Source organism: Melospiza melodia, chromosome 31 (genome assembly GCF_035770615.1).
Source record: "Melospiza melodia melodia isolate bMelMel2 chromosome 31, bMelMel2.pri, whole genome shotgun sequence".
NCBI classification, from domain to species: domain Eukaryota; kingdom Metazoa; phylum Chordata; class Aves; order Passeriformes; family Passerellidae; genus Melospiza; species Melospiza melodia.
The window spans coordinates 692,313-711,767 of record NC_086224.1 but is presented as its reverse complement, the minus strand read 5'-3'; positions in this window follow the sequence as shown (position 1 = coordinate 711,767).

The window sequence follows — 19,455 nt, the reverse complement described above, 5'->3', positions numbered from 1 at the left end:
AGCACTGGCAGGGGTTGGGATGGTGGGAGCTCTGAACTCTCCCTTTTGATCCAGCTCCTGCCCTGTGAGGGGCTGCAGCCTTCACCCCATCTGGGAGAGAGGAAAAGTTCAGGAAATTCAAAAAAAAGGCAGTGAAAATCCAAGAGGAACTTCTTCATGGGAAGGGTGTCAGGCATTGGGAAGGTCTCACCTCCTGGAGGTGTCCAGGGAATGACTGGTGGGGATCAGGCACAGCTTGGTCTCAGAGGGCTTCTCCAACCTGAATAATTCAGGGATTCTGTGTGAAAGGCTGGAGGTGGCTCCTGCAGCTCTGCTTGGAGCAGCCCCTGAATTCAGACACCCCTCGAGGGTCTCAGTGTTGTGGTTTTGTTTGGGAACATCCAGGACCTGCTCAGTCATTCCAGGGGACTGGGAATGGTTCAGCTCAGAGCCCAATGAGGACACAGAGAGAGCAGCAACTCTTTTTTTTTACTCTTTCTTTGTTGTTTACTCCAGAAATGAATCGATGAGGAGGAGACCAGGCCCACCAGGAGAGGGTACAAGAGAATCCATGGGATTTTTGGTGCTGTTAATTAATGAAAGCCAGAGCACGAGGGAAAATCAGAATTTCTGATTCCAGCAGCTGGTCCAAAGGCACGTGGCTCTGCTATCGTGGCATAAGAATAATGAAAAATTGCAGTGTTCAGATTTGATAAGATTGCAGCAGCTCTCACTGGCAATTAATGGAAGAGTTTCTGGTGTGGAAGGAATCTGTGGATCTCAGTTGTTCTCCAGGCAAGGAGCTGATGGAGGGTAATGCCAAGAAGGCTGAAATGTCAAAACTTCAAAGGGTGGGGGATCAGATGAGGGAGGAGAGAAATCTCAGTGTAGTAAGGAAAAAACAGGGTAGAGATGCACTAGAATTTATGGTACAATTTCAGGTGATTTGGGTTAGATTAAATTCACTCTGCAGGTACCAGAAAGCCAAGAAGGGAACCTTAACCCAGAGAGGGTGGAAAATAATCAAGGAAGAATGCCAAAGGTTTCTTTTAAAACAGAGGCTGAAGATCAGAGAGAATTATGTGGTGTTGGGATTGGGAAAACAGCGGAACAAGCACTTAAACGCGTTGTTTGTCAGCACCACAGAGAATGAGAAACTGCAACGGTAATTGGGCAAGATCCAACCATCCCAAGCAAAGATAATTGAGCTAATTTACATCTACAACGATGTTCTGAGTGCTGTGCTCCCAGAAGAGGCTGTAAATACATAAAGTTTTATGGCTTTTGATACTGTTCCACATGGCCCATGAGAAAGAGAGAGAAACGCTTCGGATAAAATCACCCCAGAGCGTATCCAGGACTGTGACGAGCCCCACACAGGGGACAATTGTCTGTGGTTTCCTTGCGGAACAGAAGGGAAGAAGTGTGAAGTGTGTTTTTGAGAGCTTAAAGAGTTGGATCAGGAATGGTGGATGGGGCAGGAGAATGTTTACTTCTCACCTCTATTGGTGGAGGCTTCTGTAGATGGCATAGAGAATCATTTTAATTGCCACGAAATTAATAATTGCTCTCCCAACCAGGGATGGAGCCTGGGTATTTCTGCAGACAGATCCTGAAAAGCCCCTGCTCCCTCAAAGGCTGTGTTTCTCTTGGGCTGCTGCTCTCCGAAAAGGCAGCGCTCCCTCCTGAGAAGGATTTTACCTTTGCCAAAGTCCCAAACAAGAGAGATTACACGATGTGATTTCCTGTGCGAGCAGGACTGGCTTTAACGAGCCACTGAACCTCTCGGCCTTGAAGGTTGAGGTTTGTTTTCTTGAGCCTTAGCTTGGCACCAGCCCAGCCAAGCCTTTGTGTCCCAACTTTTATCTAAACGCACGCACAAAGAACGGGGAGAGTAAAAACATGCGGTGTCTTCTAGAAAGAGAAAACAAACTCTGTCTCTCTCCCCCTGATTCTGAGTCTTCCTCCATCAGCTTTCAGGAAACAAAGGGACAGAGGTGAGCTGTTTTCTCTAAACTATGATTTCCCCCCAGCGACACCACAGCTCCCTGCTCACTCCTCTGTCAAGCGGAGCTGGAGGTGGTTATTTCTCACCCAGGCACGTCTAACAGCCTCATCCATTTTTTCCTCCTGGCTTTTTCTCCTCTTTTCCAGTTCGGAGCACCTGAAGCTGTGAGAAGGCTGTCAAACCTTCCTGAGTGGTTTATTTTTAGCAGCACGAGCACGCTCCAGGCCCTGGGGAACGCCGTGAGTGGTGCAGAAACACTTGAAAATACCAAACCCCCCCCTTTTCCACACAAGTGAGCTCTTAAACCTGCCCAGACTTTCTAATGGCTTCATCCAGCCCTCGCGGTCGTATTTCATTCCAGGGGGTTTTATTTGATGTTTCAGCCCTGAGATCTTTCTCCCTGTGTAAATGTTTATGGGGTCCCTGGACTCGGTCTCTCTGAAGCACCAAAATCCTGAAATCTCTTCCCTGAGAGCCTGGGATGGGTCCCGTGGCACTGGGCTGGCTCTGACCCCGTGGAAGGAGAGCCCCTGATTGTTTTCCCAGCCAACCTTCCTGGGGAGCAGCTCCTGAGCCCCTCTCACTGATGCGGGCACTTCATCATTTCATCCTTTCATCCGGAGCTGGGACTCAGCAGCCAAGCAGAATTTCCTTTGAGCTGCAGATAAGCAGATCCTGGTGATAGGGAGGCCCTGCTCGAGCTGCCCCTGGGCTTCCAGCTTTGAGAGAAGCTTCGAGGGCTGAAGGGGAAGGAAGTGTTTAATGCTGTGGACATAGGAGATGAAGAGAAAAACAACACCCAGGGATGCATCAGCCTTAAACACATTCCCTGAGCTGCCCAGGGCGGGCATCCCAAAGCAGCCACGGAGCTGGCAAATGCTTTCCAAGCCCGTGTTTGGTGAGAATTCCTCAGGAACTGGCAACAAAGAGTCAGCTCATTGTGCAGGAAGCCTCAATCAGCCGTGGAGAAAGCGGATCACGTATTGAAAAATGAAGTTGTCTTTGTGAACAACATGAATGATCAGATTACAGAAAGCAAATCCCTGAAAAAAACCCAACCAATTCCAGGCTCTTCACTGAAGGCTCAGAGCGCAGCTGAGTGCTGAGACATGGAACATGTCAGGGCATGCACAGCATCGCTTCTTAGGAATCACAGCTCCTCTCAGCATCAGCAGAATTTAAAAATGCAATCATTTCCACCTCCAGAGAGCAGAGGGAAATGGCACCAGTGTTATCAGAAAGATGGAGCAGGATAGCTGAAAGTTGTGGTCAAACCCAGCAGGAGATACTTTTAGTCAGACTGGCCCTTGAAAGAAAATCTTAGAAAAATCGATAGCAAATCAAGCTCAGCAAAAATTGATAGCAAATCAAGGCCAGCAAAAATTGATAGCAAATCAAGGCCAAACAGACCAAGGACTTCTGGAGAAGTACTCCCTGATTCCACAGATCCAACTGCTGGGGCAGTTCATGCCCCAGCAACATGAACTAATGGAGGGCAGAGAAACACGGGCAAAAAGTTGCACCACGGTTGTAAATGCACAGATTGGGGGAGAAAATTGTGATCCTCGGAGAGAGAGAGAACAGGACAAGGAAACTCAGGGACCTTGAATCCCAGGTCCTGCTGTGTCCTGGTGGGATGGGAGCTCCTCGTGGAGGGTCCCTGGTGATGGACACGTCACCCCAGCTGAGGGGACAGGGGGACAGCCACGTCCCCATCCCGGGAAAGGTGTCACAGCTCTGCCCACGCCTTCCAGGAGCTGCCTCCAGATGGTGCTCCAGCCAATTTTCTGGGATTTGGAAGGATTTGATTGTCCCACTGATGGCTTTTCTGGGCTCAGTGGTGAGGAAGGAGGGTGGCCCGTGCTGAGCCCTTGCAGGGAGCCTTCGGCTGCCTCTGCCGAGCTCTTCCTCGCTGTGAGCAGCTCCTCGTTCCCAGCAGCTCCTCATTCCCAGCTCCTCATTCCCAGCTCACGCACTGGGAGCCCCCGAGGCAGGCCAGGAATGAGTCACAAACAAGGTCCCCACAGGAAAAGGAGAATTATGGATTCATAACCTTGACTGTTCTGGGTAGGAAAGGTTTATTTGTGCAGTTTGCTTTATAAATAACCCAGAAATCTGCAGCTTTGTTTTTCATGGTCTCAGTGTGGAGGAACCTCATCCAAGCCCTGCTCTGGGCCCTGGGAGTCCTGGCCAGGCAGAGCAGTCCCTGTGTTTGTTTAATGACTCAGAATGCAAAACTCCCCACGAGATAAGGCCAAGGAACGAGGTCAGTGACTCTGTGGCTGTGGGACAGCACTGAGGACCCCCCCTGCTCCTCCTGGCCCAGGGGTCTCACCAATTATCCTCCATCCCTTCTGGGGATCCCACAGAACCTCCCCGTGAACCTCACTGTGTTGTATCTTGAGGAGAAAAGGGTTAAAAAGAAACAGAAGCAATTTAATGGAGAAGAGAAAGATCTGAGGTCAAAGAGCAAAATGTTCCCAGAGGGATTCACAGGGAACCTGTGGAGTCACCAAAGAGAGGACTCCAGGGAGAAACTGAAATCCTGAGAGGGAAATTAACCCTGTACAGACAGGGTTAACCCTTAGCACTTCAAATCTGTCAGCTGGGATGATGTTGAAGCAATCCTGTTCAGCAGGGATGGGGGATCAGGGGTGTTGTACCAGGAAAATCAGGGATGAGGGATCAGGGATGTTGTACCAGGAAAATCAGGGATGAGTTGGGTGGGGACAGAGAACAGCATCAATGAAGAGGTTTTTTATCATTTATTGTTTCCATCTCTCTACCACACACTGTTGTTCTCCCTTTCACAGGAACAGCTCCAGCTGCTTTTTTTATTACAGGAGCTGAGTGCAGCAAAGGGGCAAAGACTCCAAGGGTGATGCTGAGAAATCCAAAGATCTGTCAGGGATGAGCCAGGAGAGTGCAGAGCCTGCTGGTGAGCAGCACATGAGCCTGGAAACCCTGCCAGCCTCAGGCACGGAGAACTTTGCAAAGTGAGTGGAAAAATGCAGGGAGTGAATAGAAAGGCCGTGCTCAGCACTTGGGGGATGTTCAGCCTCTTTCTCCCACTGCAAAGGGCCCTTCCTTCCCCAGGTGGTTTTGCCTTCCCTCGGCCTGATTTGCAGAGGGCTCAGGATTCCAACAAATCTCTAAAACTGGATCCTTCCCTGGCCCAGCCCACTCTTCCTCCAGCCCTTATCTGCCCTTACCTGTCTCCACTAGGTCGCTTTAAAAGTCCCAGACACTTCCTTCCTTTGTTTGTCTTGGCCTGAAAGGGAAATGTCTTGTGTGTCAAAGGTTTAGTGCAAATTCCTGTCCAAGCTCTTTACTACCTCTGGCCTTGGTAAATCAAGCTCCTTCTCCCAGCTGGGGATTTGCAGAGTGAAAAAGATTCTCTCCCCACATTCCCCCTCTCCTGCCTCCATGGCATCGAGATGGAGCAGCGAAACAAGGGGTTAAATCCCTCCAGGCTGCAAATTTGGGATGGAAAAGAAGTTCTGGGTTTCAAATGTGTTTGCACAGAGCCAGAGTTCTCCAAGGCTGTGTCACTGTCACAGCTCTCCTTTCTCTTCAGGAAAATCCCATGGGTTTAGAGACCCAAAGCAGGACGGGGGGCACAGCCTTGCTGAGCTCTGCCCGGACTCTGAGGAAGGATTTCTCCATGGAAAGGGTGCTCAGGCCTTGGCAGGGGCTGCCCAGGGGGGTTTGGGGTGCCCATCCCTGGAGGTGCCCAAGGAATGGCTGGAGGTGGCACTCAGAGCTCTGGGCTGGTGACAAGGTGGGCATTGGGGACAGGTTGGGGGGCTCTGGGGCAGTGACAAGGTGAGGATTTGGCACAGGTTGGGGGGCTCTGGCATGGATGATAAGGTGGGCATTGGGCACAGGTTGGGGGGCTCTGGGGTGGTGACAAGGTGGGCATTGGGCACATGTTGGGGGGCTCTGGGGTGGTGACAAGGTGGGCATTGGGCACAGGTTGGGGGGCTCTGGGGTGGTGACAAGGTGGGCATTGGGCACAGGTTGGGGGGCTCTGGGGCAGTGACAAGGTGGGGACTGGGCACAGGTTGGGGGGCTCTGGGGTGGTGGCAAGGTGGGGACTGGGCACAGGTTGGGGGGCTCAGGCATGGATGATAAGGTGGGCATTGGGCACAGGTTGGGGGGCTCTGGGGTGGGGACAAGGTGGGGACTGGGCACAGGTTGGGGGGCTCTGGGGTGGTGGCAAGGTGAGGACTGGGCACAGGTTGGGGGGCTCTGGCATGGATGATAAGGTGGGCATTGGGCACAGGTTGGGGGGCTCTGGGGTGGGGACAAGGTGGGGACTGGGCACAGGTTGGACTCAATGATCCCTCAGAGCTTTTCCAGCCTCAGGGATTCTGGAATTCTGTGACCTCAGTGCCCTTCCCCAGGGCACACAGAGGGACACTGACAGTTCCTCCACCCTGGAAGAGTGAAAACCATGGTGAGCCTGAGATGGGAGAGAGAATCTGATGTCCCAATTCCACCCCAGCCCACAGAGGGGATCTGATCTCCCAGTTCCATCCCAGCCCTTTACCTGTGCTTGGCTGGGAAGCAAAGGAGGAGCAAAGGAGGCAGCAGGTGCACAACCAGAGCGTGGGGCTGGGGCTGCCAGGGAGGGCTGGGCTGGGCTGGGTCACCACAAGCACGGGGTGCTTCAGTTGGGAGCCCCTTCCTCTGCAGATGAGCACCTTGATGTCAGCTCCCCCGGCTCCGGTGCGGTCGCTCACACCTGACTGTGGCAGGGCTGGGGCTGGCAGCTGCTGAAACCACAGCCTGGGGGAAGCCAGCTCTGAGAGAGCAGCCAGTGCTGCAGCAAAGCAAACCCTGCCAGGCCCTTGCACCCCGAACAGGAAACTACTGCTAGGGTGGGAGGGCAGGGGTGCAGACCCCAGGAATGGACCCCAGCCCCAGCTGGGAGTGATTTCCAGGTCAGGGCTGGGGTTCACCTGGCCAGGTGATGCACTGGCATCCTGGGGGAAGCCAGCTCTGAGAGAGCAGCCTGTGCTGCAGCAAAACAAACCCTGCCAGGCCCTTGCACCCCAAACAGGAAACTACTGCAAGGGTGGAAGGTCCAGGAATGGACCCCAGACCCAGCTGGGAGTGATTTCCAGGTCAGTGCTGGGGTTCACCTGGCCAGCTGATGCACTGGCATCCCCAGCCAAAGCTGGGCATGAGCTGGGCACTGGCATTGCCTCCCCTGGGCTCTGCCTGCAGATGGAACGTTAAACTGCTGCAGCACCTGCCCCAGCAGAGCCTCAGGTGCTGCTGCTGCCGTTAGAGGCACCAGGAAAGCTGGGGAAGAGCCAAGAGATGGGTTCAGCCCTGGTTTTGGGCCTCAGAGTAAGTCATGTTCCCTTTCCTCCCCCACAATGCCCCTTCCAGGTCTGAGCTCCTCCAGGAACGTGGGATAAATCAGAATCCCAGGATGGTTTGGCTTGGAGGGGACTTCAAGCCCATCTCATTCCATGTCCCTGCCATGGACAGGACAGCCCCACCTCGCCTGGTTTACCCCTCTCTGTCAGCTCCAAAATGAACCACGATGAGGAGGAGCAGTCTCTCCTGCCTGGTTTACCCCTCTCTGACAGCTCCAAAATGAACCACGATGAGGAGAGCAGCCTCTCCTGCTGCTCTGTGCCAGGATCTGAGCCTGGAGGGGGCAGGAGGAGAGCTCTGATCTCAGCAAGGCACCTCCACGTTTCTCCACCTCTGTTTTTCCATCCTGCTCCTGTCCTGCACTCCCTCAGCACACGAGAATGCTCAGAGCGTTTCACCACCCCTGCTCAAAGCTTTCCCTTTGCTGAAATTCCCAGAACCTCCCCGGAGCTCAGCACCTGCCTGTTGGTGACGTTTAATCCATCTGTGGTGATTTGGGGCTGTCACAAAGGCACAGCAGGACCTTGTTGATGGCAGTGTGAGGGCAAACAGCCTCTTCTGTGGCTGCTCCTGGCCCTGGCACTCACAGGCTGTGGCAGGAGCCAAGAGCCACCACGGGACACGGGAGGGGATGAGGGATTACAAAAGTGGCGGGGAAATTTCTCATACGTTTCCTGCAAGGTTTGAAGTCAGTCCTCCCTGTATGACACCTCATCCCTCCTCTTCACAGCTGCTTCTCATTTTCCAACCCTACTCTTCCTGTTTTGTTGGCTTTTTATTTTTTTTATTTTTTTTTTTAATCATTTTTTGGGAAGGTGGGGGGTTCTGTTTAACAGCTGCACACAATTCCCCCCCGGCCATGCCTGCACCCATCACTAAATATAGCCTCAGACAGGCCAAACAAACGAGCAGGGCTGGGGTTAATAATCATAAAATGGAGTTCAGCTGTCTCTGAACTGTGATTTACTGGGACCCAGGCCAGGCAAGATCCTCCTCACGCCCTCGCTGCAGAGTCGTCCGCAGGGACCAGCCCCTTCAAAAGAGGAGAAACGATTGGAAATGCCTTTTCTGCAGCTGAAACTTGAGATGGGAAATGGCTCCAGCAGATTTGCTGCTGGGTGAGGTCTCCGGGGCGGTGCTGGCCTGGATGCTGGTGGTGCCTCCTCCATCCCTGGGAGCTCAGAGCTGGGACAACAGGTGAGTTTAACCTGCCTGAATGAACAGTGGAACATCACTGAACCAGGAAAATGTGCCAGGGCTCTCCAGTCAATGAGAGCATCCCAATGGGCTCAGAGGTGTGGGGGGCACGGATGTCTCATACCCAAAACCTTCTTGGTGTTTGTCACGTGGACAAGAGATGGGGGACACTGAGGCCTTTCCTGAGCTGGGGCGCCCTGAGAGTCCCCTTGGGGTCGATGTCTCTGCTCCCTGGGGTCGATATCTCTGCTCCCTGGGGTCGATATCTCTGTCCACTGGGGTCGATATCTCTGTTCCCTGGGGTCGATATCTCTGTCCACTGGGGTTGATATCTCTGTTCCCTGGGGTTGATATCTCTGCTCCCTGCTCAATCCCAATATTGGTGTGCAGCACCTGCAGAGCTTCAACTGCGCCCTAGTTCCCAACAAAGGCTGTGCCTGCAGAGCCTCAAACAGGGGCACAGGGCTCTGTTTGGGGGTCTGGGCCGCCCCAATTCTGCCCCTTGGGCGCACTGAACGCCCTCCCTGCAGTGGCTGGCAGGAGGCCACGGTGCCACACGTGTGGCACTGCCACCTCTGCCCCAGCCATGCACAGGGCCTGGGTCTCTCCCAGGTGACCTCCCTGCTCCTCGGGGTATTTTTAGCCGCCGTTTCTCGCAGCCATAACTCTTCTGCTCCTGCAGAAACAAACCTGCTCCTTCCCTGCCTTCTATGGAGAGATGTGGCTGCAGGCAGCTCCCCTTCGCTGCCTCGGGCATCTGCTGCCCACGCTGCTGCTGCAGCCCTCAGCTCTGCTTTGTGTCTGTCTGAGGGCACTGCTGGCAGCTCCCCTCTCCCCGGGCTGGGAGGGGATCTCAGGGCTCTGGGAGCCAAAGCTGGGCTCTTGTCAGCACGTGGGGTGGTGCTGAGCCTGCTCAGAACACGCAGCACAGCCTGGTCCTTGTGCCTGGACTGGGAGGGAGGAGGTGCCGAAGGAGATTTGGGCATTGGGGTTTTCAGCAAAGCTCAAACTTTTTTGCCCAAACTTTTTCCAAAATCCATCTGCTCTTTTGTGCTCCTAAACACCATCTGGGACCTGCTGTGGCCTCGCTGGAGACAGAAACAGCAGCCTGGATTTTCCACATGCTCATCACAGAAGGGTTTGGGTTGGAAGGGACCTGAGGGCCCATCCAGTGTCACCCCTGCCATGGGCAGGGACAGCTCCCACCTTCCCAGGTGAGCTCTCCTGCTCCCTTCACCTTTGAAACACAAAGATTTTCATCTTTCACCCTCTTTCTTCCTCCTGGGAGACTTTGGTCGGTCATTTTAATTAGCCAGGATTGCCTCACTTCCTCAGGTCTGGAAATGTCTCTTTGTTGAGCAGGGCAGTGTCTCTTATCTGCCCCTGGCCTTTGAGCTGCTCTGCTTTTGGCAGCTCCTGCCTCTCCTTGCACCTGACGTGCAAATGATGCGAAGCTCCAAGCGGGCAAAAGTTTGTAGCTCATTACAGGAGCTGGTTCAGCCCTGGAGAGGAGTGACCCTGTCCTGGGCACTCAGTCCAGCGTGGTGGTGGCCAAACCCCCTCCTCAGCACATCTTGCCCATTGCCTTTCCCCTCAGATCTTTCCCTGGGATCTTTATTTTATTTTTTTCCCCCCTCATATTTCAGAATTCCAAGTTCTTTTATCTGAGAACAGTGTCGTAAAAATGCAACGAACAATTTTTTTCACCCATGGGATTTCTGCAGGGCATCGCTTGGTTCTTAGAGGTGGGAGAAGGACGAGCACAGCCCTCCTTTTCCACTGCCATCGTTCCCATTGGCACGAAAGGATAATTAGAGCTTGGGCTGGGAATTGCCAGGACAGGTTGGCTGCGATTCTCCAGCCCAGGAGCGGGGCAGGGAGCCCAGCTGCTCTCCCAGGAGAGCTCCCGTGCTCTCTGCACAAAGCAGGGCAGCCCCGGCGGATGAGGTGGAGTCTGTCCCTGCGCAAGGCTCCCGGGAGGATCCTCCTGGCTGATGGAGATTTCCCTTCCCTCAGACAAAACCTGCAGCCAGCCCCGCATGAGGCCAGCAGGGCTGGGTGAGGCAGGAAGAGCATCACCACCTCCTCCTGCAGCTGGACCCTGAAGGTCCTTCAGCAAGGTGAGGGCTCCACCCTTGGAAAGGTTTCGGGGGTGGGAATTCCAGGGGGAAGGAGCCACCTCCTGGAAGGACTCAGGCTTGCAAGCACTGCAGGACAGTCCCTCAGCTTCCTCCCCTCTCTCCTTCTTTCCTTCTTGCACTCATCATCCTCACGGGCTCTCCCAGGTTGTTCTCCCACCGTGAGAGCAAAGCTCAGAGCTCTGGTCCCAACTCCCATCAGATCCAGCAGATGCTGCTGTGTCCCTGAGAATTTCAGATCCAGCAGATGCTGCTGTGTCCCTGTCCCTCAGCATTCCAGATCAGATTCTGCTGTGTCCCTGTCCCTCAGCATTTCACATCAGATGCTGCTGTGTCCCTGTCCCTCAGCATTTCACATCAGATTCTGCTGTGTCCCTGTCCCTCAGCATTCCAGATCAGATTCTGCTGTGTCCCTGTCCCTCAGCATTCCAGATCCAGCAGATGCTGCTGTGTCCCTGTCCCTCAGCATTCCAGATCAGATTCTGCTGTGTCCCTGTCCCTCAGCATTTCACATCAGATGATGCTGTGTCCCTGTCCCTCAGCATTCCAGATCAGATTCTGCTGTGTCCCTGTCCCTCAGCATTTCTGCAGACCCGGAGCAGGTGATGCTGGAAGAAGCTGGGCTGAGATTTTGCTCTCTTGGGTGGAAGTTCTTCCATCATCTTTCCATCTCGGGCCGAACCCCAGGACTGTCAGATGAGGAACCAGCGCTTTTCTGACCCCAAAATCCCGAAGTTCATGTTTGGGAAGCTGAGTTTCAGGGGCTGAGGTCTGTCCCTGGGATGGGGCTTGGAACAACCTGATTTAATGGAAGGTGTCCCTGCCCTGGGCAGGGGTGGATCAAGCTGAGCTTTAAGGCCCCTTCCAACCCAAACCATTCCGGGATTTTGTGTCTGGACGCTTTTATTTCTCTCATTTCCCACCTGCTCGCTCAGGCTGCCCCGTTTCCCTTGGTTTCTCGGCGAACTGCACAATTTCCCTTCCCACTGGGACCGGGAGCGCTGGGTTAACGCCGCCGTCATCGGGTGTCAGCGCTGCACAGCCGCTTAACCCTCTCGGGCACGGGAAAAAGCCGCTTAACCCTCTCGGGGACGGGAAAAACAAAAGGAAGAGGAGGAAGAACCGAATTCTGTGCCGGTGACACTTTCTCCCGGCCAGCAAACAAAAGTTTTACGAGCTGAGCCCTCTGGATGCCGCATTCCAGCTTGGTAACATTTCGGTAACACATTGCAAACGTTTGACTCATAGAAACTTGGACGGCGGCAGCCGGGGGAGGGGGAAGAGCGTCACATTCCCATTCCCGGGCAGGGTTTGGTTGTCGGATTTAAAAAAAAAAAAAAAAAAAAAAAAAGAACTGAAACTTCTCTCTGTTTAATGAAAAAAAAAAAAAAAAAAAAGTGTTTGAGGCTGAGGATTTCCCCCGGCGCTCTCATTGTGTTTGGGAGTGAGGGGCTGGGAGGGACCCGGGGCAGCTGAACTCGCTTTTCTTCTGCAAGTATTTATTTTTTTCTTTCTTTCTTTTTTTTTTTTTTTTTTTTTTTTTTTTTCTTTTTTTCTCCCTCTGTGTTCCCAGGGCAGGGTTGGCTTTCTAGGTTTGATAAAGCATTTCCTTCCATTGTCATTCTATACGGCCTCTGGGCCCTGCGCTCAGTCCCTCCCCTTTGCCGTCCCCTCTCTTTCTCTCTCTCTCTCTCTCTCTCTCTCTTCCTGAACTTTAGTGAATCTTGAGATATAAAGAAAGCAGCTGCCTCCCTTAAGCACAGCCTGAACAATGAGACCTCCTCTCCAAGGGCTTTAACTCCTCTGCATGCAAGGACAAAGCCAGGGTGAGTAGCTGCTGGTGGCTCTGCCGGTCCCCGCACCGGCCGCTCCCGGTGTCCGTTCCCGCAGCTCCGGAGGGATCAGGTAGTCCTGGAGCAGATGCTGCGAGTGTAAAATCCCCCCAAACCCAGCCAGCACCGCGTGGGGAAGCGCTGGCGCTGTCCCCATGGATGCTGTGCTGTCCCCATGGATGCTGTCCCCAGCAAAGCTGGACAGGCTTTGCCACCCGGCCGTGCCCCGGGATTTTGGGTCACCCCGGGCTCCCTGCCGAGCGAGACCGGGCAAAACCTGGCTCTGGGCAAGGTGGGAGGAATCCTGACCTCAAAGGCAAAGAAAAACAAACATGATGCAATCAGGCGTGCCTGAGCCGGGCTGCGATGCTGGGCTGGGATTTGGGAATGGCCGAGGGGGAGACGCCTCGGGCTTCCTGCAGGTTCTGGGGGTGCACAAGGAGGGCAGGGGCGCAGCGTGTGCCCTGGGGTCTGGCTGCTTTGCCCCGGGGCTCTGCTTGGATCGTGTCAAGCACAAAAAGCAGGAGGCGAAATCGGGCAGAGCTCGGTGGGAGCCTGGCGCGTTAATTAAGGGGATTTGGGACAAATGATGAAGGTGCTGCTGGATGGGCATCTCCCAGGATGGGATCCCACTCTTTACCCACCCAGGAAGCTGCAAGTGGCTCACACGAGGGCCTGTGGATCACACAGCCCGAGTGGGATGGACCCCGGGCCGAAAAGAGAATTTCGTGCAGCCAAACACAGCCCAGATGTTGTTATCTGGTGCCCCCCTCCCCGCCCCTGAGTTTCTCCTCTTCATCCCGTGTGTCTCCAGTGTCTGCTGGCTGGGATAAAACATGATTCACAGGATCCTGGGCCTCGTAAACAGGGAATGATCAAACAAGGCATAAAAGAACATTTTTATTGCTCGTTAGGGCTTCGCTAAGACCGTCTGGGGCTCTGTGTCGGTTCAGGTAGCTGCTGGAGCACAGCGTGTTCTTGTAGTACAAATGTAAAAATTCTCTCATGTTCTGCAGCTCAAAACTGCTCAAAACACGACTGGAAGTTCATTAGGGGACCCGCAGAGCTCATGGTTTGTGCAAAGTCCTTAGAAAGGGACAACTCAGAGCGGGTTTGATAGAGTTTTGAGTTTTCCCTCCATAAAATCCCATTTCTGGTCTAACTGGGAGCAGTTCCTTGTGTCCCAGTGCAGCTGTGTTTGTTTGTGTCACTTGTTCTTGATCTCTGCTAAATCCAGCAATTTTGGGCAGCTCTCTGGTATCTCTGACAAGGGACAAGGTGTTGTGGGACTTAAGATGAGCGTGACAGGTTGACCTTAAATCCCATGGACGAAGCTGAAGGATGTGGATAAAATTGGGCTTTAAAGTAGAATGAGGTGAGTGAAATGAGCATGTCCAGGTTTGAGCTCAGGTCCATGGCTGGAGGAACCCTCCAAAACCCTTGTGCTCCTTCTGGGATGGGCATTTCTCCAGCAGGACCTGACTCGTGTTAATATAAATGTAGATGAACCCTTCAGGTTTAACAGACCTTTTCAGAGGCAGAATTCTGCTCCCTCGCTTTTCAGGAGGCAACAAGAGCTTCACCACCACTGGAAGCCCCCCAGCTCTGTGCCCTGGTCCCTCCTGGCAGCCTCCAGGAGCCCGCCCGAGCTCCTGGCACTCACACAATGAGGAAGTGGGCCAGCATTTCCACATCAGCAATCAACTTTCCAGGGATGTTGCATGGATTTTCCAGCAAGGGGTGGAACAGCACCAGCCATGCTTGGATCCACCAGGCCAGGGCTGAGGTGCTGCAGGAGAAGGACCAGGGATGGTTTGGGAAGTCTCAGATGAGTGTTCAGAGAATAAACACCCACAGAGGTGCAGCAGCTCTGGTTCAAACCCTGTCCTGGTGCTTGGACCTTGGTGCTGTCCCTGCTGGGCTCCTCATCCCTGGGAACACTCAGGGTCCCACCTGGAGGAGCTTCTTGGCATCTTGAAGGACTTTACAGGGATTTTGTCCCTCACTGTCCCGTGGTGAAGCTGAGCTTGGGGTTGTCACTCATGGATGGGAAATGGGGACAAAGCACTTGGAAATGCCCACCTGGAGTGGGGTTGAGGTGATAGGAGGTGTCTGACCTGCACAGGGACAGGAGGCCACAGCTGGACTCGATGGTCTTGGGGGCCTTTTCCAACTTAAATCATTCCATGACCTTACTTCCATCTGCCCCTCGGTCTGTCTCTGCTGGACACACACAGCTTTGTGTTTGCATCATCAGGAGACGATGCGCTTTAAATAAATTTTAATTAGGCTTGGCTAATTCATCAGGAAGTTTACTTTCAAAGCAAATAAAACCAGCGAGCAGCCATAGAGCCAGGAAACAGGTAAGGTTATTTATTGCCCGAACAAACCAAGCGGGTAAGGCAACAAAAATCGTGTCTGAGCTCAGCCTTCAGTGGTGGCTGCACCTGATGGTTCTCAGATCACCAGCAAACTGCTAAATAATGAGGTTTTGTGTGGTGGCCACACAGAAAGACCCTCGTGGCCACACGCATTCCCCCATCCTTGGAATTGGCTGTGCAGGACATGGTGGGGCTGTCAGTGACTCTGGAATAGTTATTGCTTCAGTCTGGAGCTGGATCTGCTCTGCTGTTGTTTTGGCATCTTTCAAATGCAAAACTCACGGGAGAAGAATTCTTTATGCCTGTAAAACCCATCCTGGGACAAACCTACAGCAGAGCCAGGTGGGATTTGAGGGGCTGCACCCCTGGATTGAGGGGGGAGCAGGAGGAGACGGAGCCTCGGGGGTCACCAGGTGCTGCTTGGGGGATGGAGAGAACAAACACTGTCCCAGGACAACCTTGGCTTTTCCATTTCTTTCTTTCTGTGCTCACTTCCATGCTGGGAGGGTGGTTTTTCCAGCCAGACTTCCAGATTTGGAAAAGCCCAGAGCGTTGGACATGTGGGGAATGAACAGTGCTGGAGCTTTGGGGGACCCCGGGATGGATGGAGGGATGGAGGGATCCATGGATGGATGGACGGACATGGGGATGGATCCATGGACGGATGGGTGCATCCATGGATTGATGGATGCGTGGGTGGACATGGGGATGGATCTATGAATGGATGGACAGACAGACAGACGTTCTCCTTCCCCAAACCCAACAGTGGGACCCCCTTTCCCATCCCTGGCATGGCATCTCAGCCTGGAGGTGCCGGTCCCTCCCGCTGCCCAGGGAGGGGAGCCAGGGCCTTTCCAGGGTTACAAACCTCTTATTTTTGGACGCATTTCCCTGCTCTGGAGCCGTCCCAGGCTGGAGCTGTTGAAGTTTTCGGTCCTTTGTTTGTTTAATTGAAGTGCTGTTTGTTTTTGATCACGGGCATGAGATAGGCGCTTCCTCTGCAGGCAGGAAGCAGTGATTTCCTGTTCTGTCCCTGGCCAACTCTCACTGCGCAGGAAACCTCGCTCTGCTGAGTGGCCACTTTTCGTGCAGCATTTTTGGAAGGTTTTACGTGCTGTTGTTTTGGTTTTTTTCTCTTTTTTCTTTCTTTTTTTCCCTCCCTTCCCCTGTGAGTGGCGCTGGTGGTGTTGGGTCCCTGTGGGATGTGTGGAGGGCCTGGAGTCAGCACTCAGCAGGCTGGGGATGCTGTTTGATGAAAATTTGTCCATTTAGCCTCAGATATTTTGGTTCTGTTGAGAAGTTGGTTGGTTCACCTCGAAGTGAAGCTTTTTTTGTTGTGTTTTTTGGGGGATCACTGCCTGGGAAGGTGTCTCTGTCCCAGGTCATTCAAGCCAATTCCCTGATGTCACACGGAGACTCAGGGCAGGACAAGGAGTCAAACCACACCTGGGCCATCCCTGCCAGCTTTACCTGCTTGTGTCCTTGCTGTGCTGGAGGACCTTTAGGCAGAATTGGGGTTGTTCATCCTGGAGAAGAGATTATTTGGGGTGACCTCATTGTGGCCTTCCTGTCCCTGAAGGAGCTGCAGGAGCGATGGAGAGAGGTCTGGAGTGCCAGGACAATGGAGAATGGCTTTAAACTGCCAGAGCACAGGGTTAGAGGGGATTTTGGGAAGGAATTCCTCCCTGTGAGGGCTGGTAAAGGCACAGAATGTGGCTGCCCCATCCCTGGGAGCGTTCAAAGCCAGGTTGGACAGGGCTTGGAGCCACCTCGGATGATGAGAGGTGTCCCTGCCCATGGCAGGGATGGAACAGGATGGTTTTTAAAGTCTCTTCCACCCACATGCCCAGGTCAGTCCCACAAACCATCAGAGAGGAGTCAGGGATGGGGTTTGAGCCGAGGTCCCACACCTGTGGAGGTGTGTCTGGGGTGGAAAAGGGACGTTCAGGTTTTCCTGTGCAATCCCAGAGAGATGGAGCCGCGGCTCCTTGGCAGCTCCCAGCGCACAGGGACGTTGTTACTCAGGGGACGTTGTTACTCAGGGGACGCCGTTACTCAGGGACCGCTGTTACTCGGGGCCGCCGTTACTCGGGGCCGCCGTTACTCAGGGCCGCCGTTACTCAGGGGCCGCTGTTACTCAGGGCCGCCGTTACTCTGGGACGTTGTTACTCTGGGATGCCGTTACTCTGGGATGTTTTACTAAGGGATGTTTTACTCAGTGTGTTTATCCTCCAGCAGCAAACCCGGACAGGCTCTCACTCAGCACCCTGCCCAGAGGTGAAGCGCTGCAGTATCAGATGGCTCCAGCCACAGGAAGCCCGGACAGACAGACAGACACTGTGAGAGCCGTGGGAGCCCCAGGGCAGCAGATGTGACCACGAGCAGAAAGAACTCCTCTGCCCGAGGTTTTAATTATCTGCCTGTTGTAAAGGGGCTCCCCTGTGGGGAGGGGGTTTCTAAGGGGAAAAGCAGCGGCTGCAGGAACAAAGCGGGGAGGGGAAAGGCTGGGGAAGGGCGAGCAGAGCTGCTCACAGGCCCCAAATCCTGCAAATGCCCCTCATGGAGAGGGGAGGGGATGGTCAGGAGAGGGGATGGTGAGGAGGAGATGGTCAGGAGATGAGACAGTCAGGAGATGGGACGGTCAGGAGAGGAGCTGGTCGGAGGGTTTAGCCAGAGTTGTGCAAGAGCAGCTGGCTGGGGCCGTTTGGCTGCAGGAGGATGATGATGAAAGGGCTGGGGATGCACAGAGGGAGGGCCGGGAGCTGCAGGAGCAGGGAGAGGGCAGCACGCTCCCGCCTGCAGCTGCTCCATTTGGGCCACCATTTGTGCTCGGAGCCATCCAAGGAAAGCTTTGCTCGGGCGGCTCTCCCGCAGCCCCAGCCCCGTGCAAGCGCGTCCCCCATCACCTCAGCCCCCTGCCCTGCCCCGTTCCCGCAGAGCTCCCCGTTCCCAAGGCCTCTCCGGATCGCTGACATCAGCGCCGGTTGCCATGGAAAAGCCAGGTTGTCCAAAACACGACCCCTTGGCCTGATCCCACGTGTGTCAGGAAATGAAGGTTTTATGGCCCATCTCTGCAGCGAGGCAGAAAGAGCCGGGCAGGAACCGCGGCCCCGGCACAGCCCCCCGGTCACGGCTGCTGGCCTGGGACCCCTGATGGGGACACGGGACCTGCTGAGGGGACACAGCCTGGGTTGGGCCTCCTGAGCTGTCTCTGGGCTCTGGGATTGCTGCTGGGGGCTGGGGCAGCCCCAGGAGAGGCAATCTTCTCCTTAGATTCCTCCCTGGAATTCCCTGCGTGCCCAGGGAAGCTGTGGGTGCCTCTGGATCCCTGGAAGTGCCCAAGGCCAGGGTGGACAGGGTCGGACCAACCTGGTGTAGTGGAAAGCGTCCCTGTCCATGGCGGGGGGTGAAATGGGAGTTTTAAGGTCCTTTCCAACCCAACCCATGGTGCAACTTTATGCATTTTGGGGAGAGGTATAGAGGAGGAACGGAGCAGAGGCAGAAAATGGGAGGAAAGGTCCCCAGGAGCTCACACTGGAGCAGTGAGAGAACAAACTCTGCTCACACCTGAGCAGGGGCTCACACTGCCTTTGGAGGGAGAATCCAAAGATATTTAGGAGTCTTGGCCACAGAGATGTTCCTAAAGCTGTCCCAGAATGATGGAAGCCAAGACCTCGCAGACCTTTGGTGTGGGGGCTTTGGAAGGAAACCTCAGGTGTGGCAGGGAGGGGACATTGCTGTTCCAGGCAGACTTTGTTTGGCCAGGGTCAGGGCTGGGGGATGTGCTGGGAAATGAGAATTTGGAGCTCTTTGGTTTTTGTGTGGGGCACGGGGGGTGCTGGGCATGGCCAGTGCCCTGCAGGGCTTGTTCTGCTCTTGCTTTGGCTGAAAATTTGGCAGTGGCACAGCTGGATCACCCTGGGGTGGCAAGAGGAGCCAGCTTGGGCTGCAGAGCAAAGCTGGCAGTGCCACCCTCCCGTCCCCACAGTGCCAACCGACCCTCGCCCCGCTGCAGCCTCCCCCCCTCGCCGTGGGTGTTTTGGGGTTAAAAATAGACTCCAGATTTCGGTTGGTGAAGGCGGAGGCAGGGAGCAGGAGCTGTTTATCAGTGCCAGGGTTTCCCCTGAGACACTGAAATGACTCAGATAAGAGATGGGCACAACGTGCGCCTCCTCCCTGAGCTGGTGCCAGGGCTGAGGTGTCCTGGATGTCACAGGACAGTCCCTGTGGATGTGCTGGGGTGTCCTGGATGTCACAGGACAGTCCCTGTGGATGTGCTGGAGTGTCCTGGATGTCACAGACAGTCCCTGTGGATGTGCTGGGGTGTCCTGGATGTCACAGGACAGTCCCTGTGGATGTGCTGGGGTGTCCTGGATGTCACAGGACAGTCCCTGTGGATGTGCTGGAGTGTCCTGGATGTCACAGACAGTCCCTGTGGATGTGCTGGGGTGTCCTGGATGTCACAGGACAGTCCCTGTGGATGTGCTGAGGTGTCCTGGATGTCACAGACAGTCCCTGTGGATGTGCTG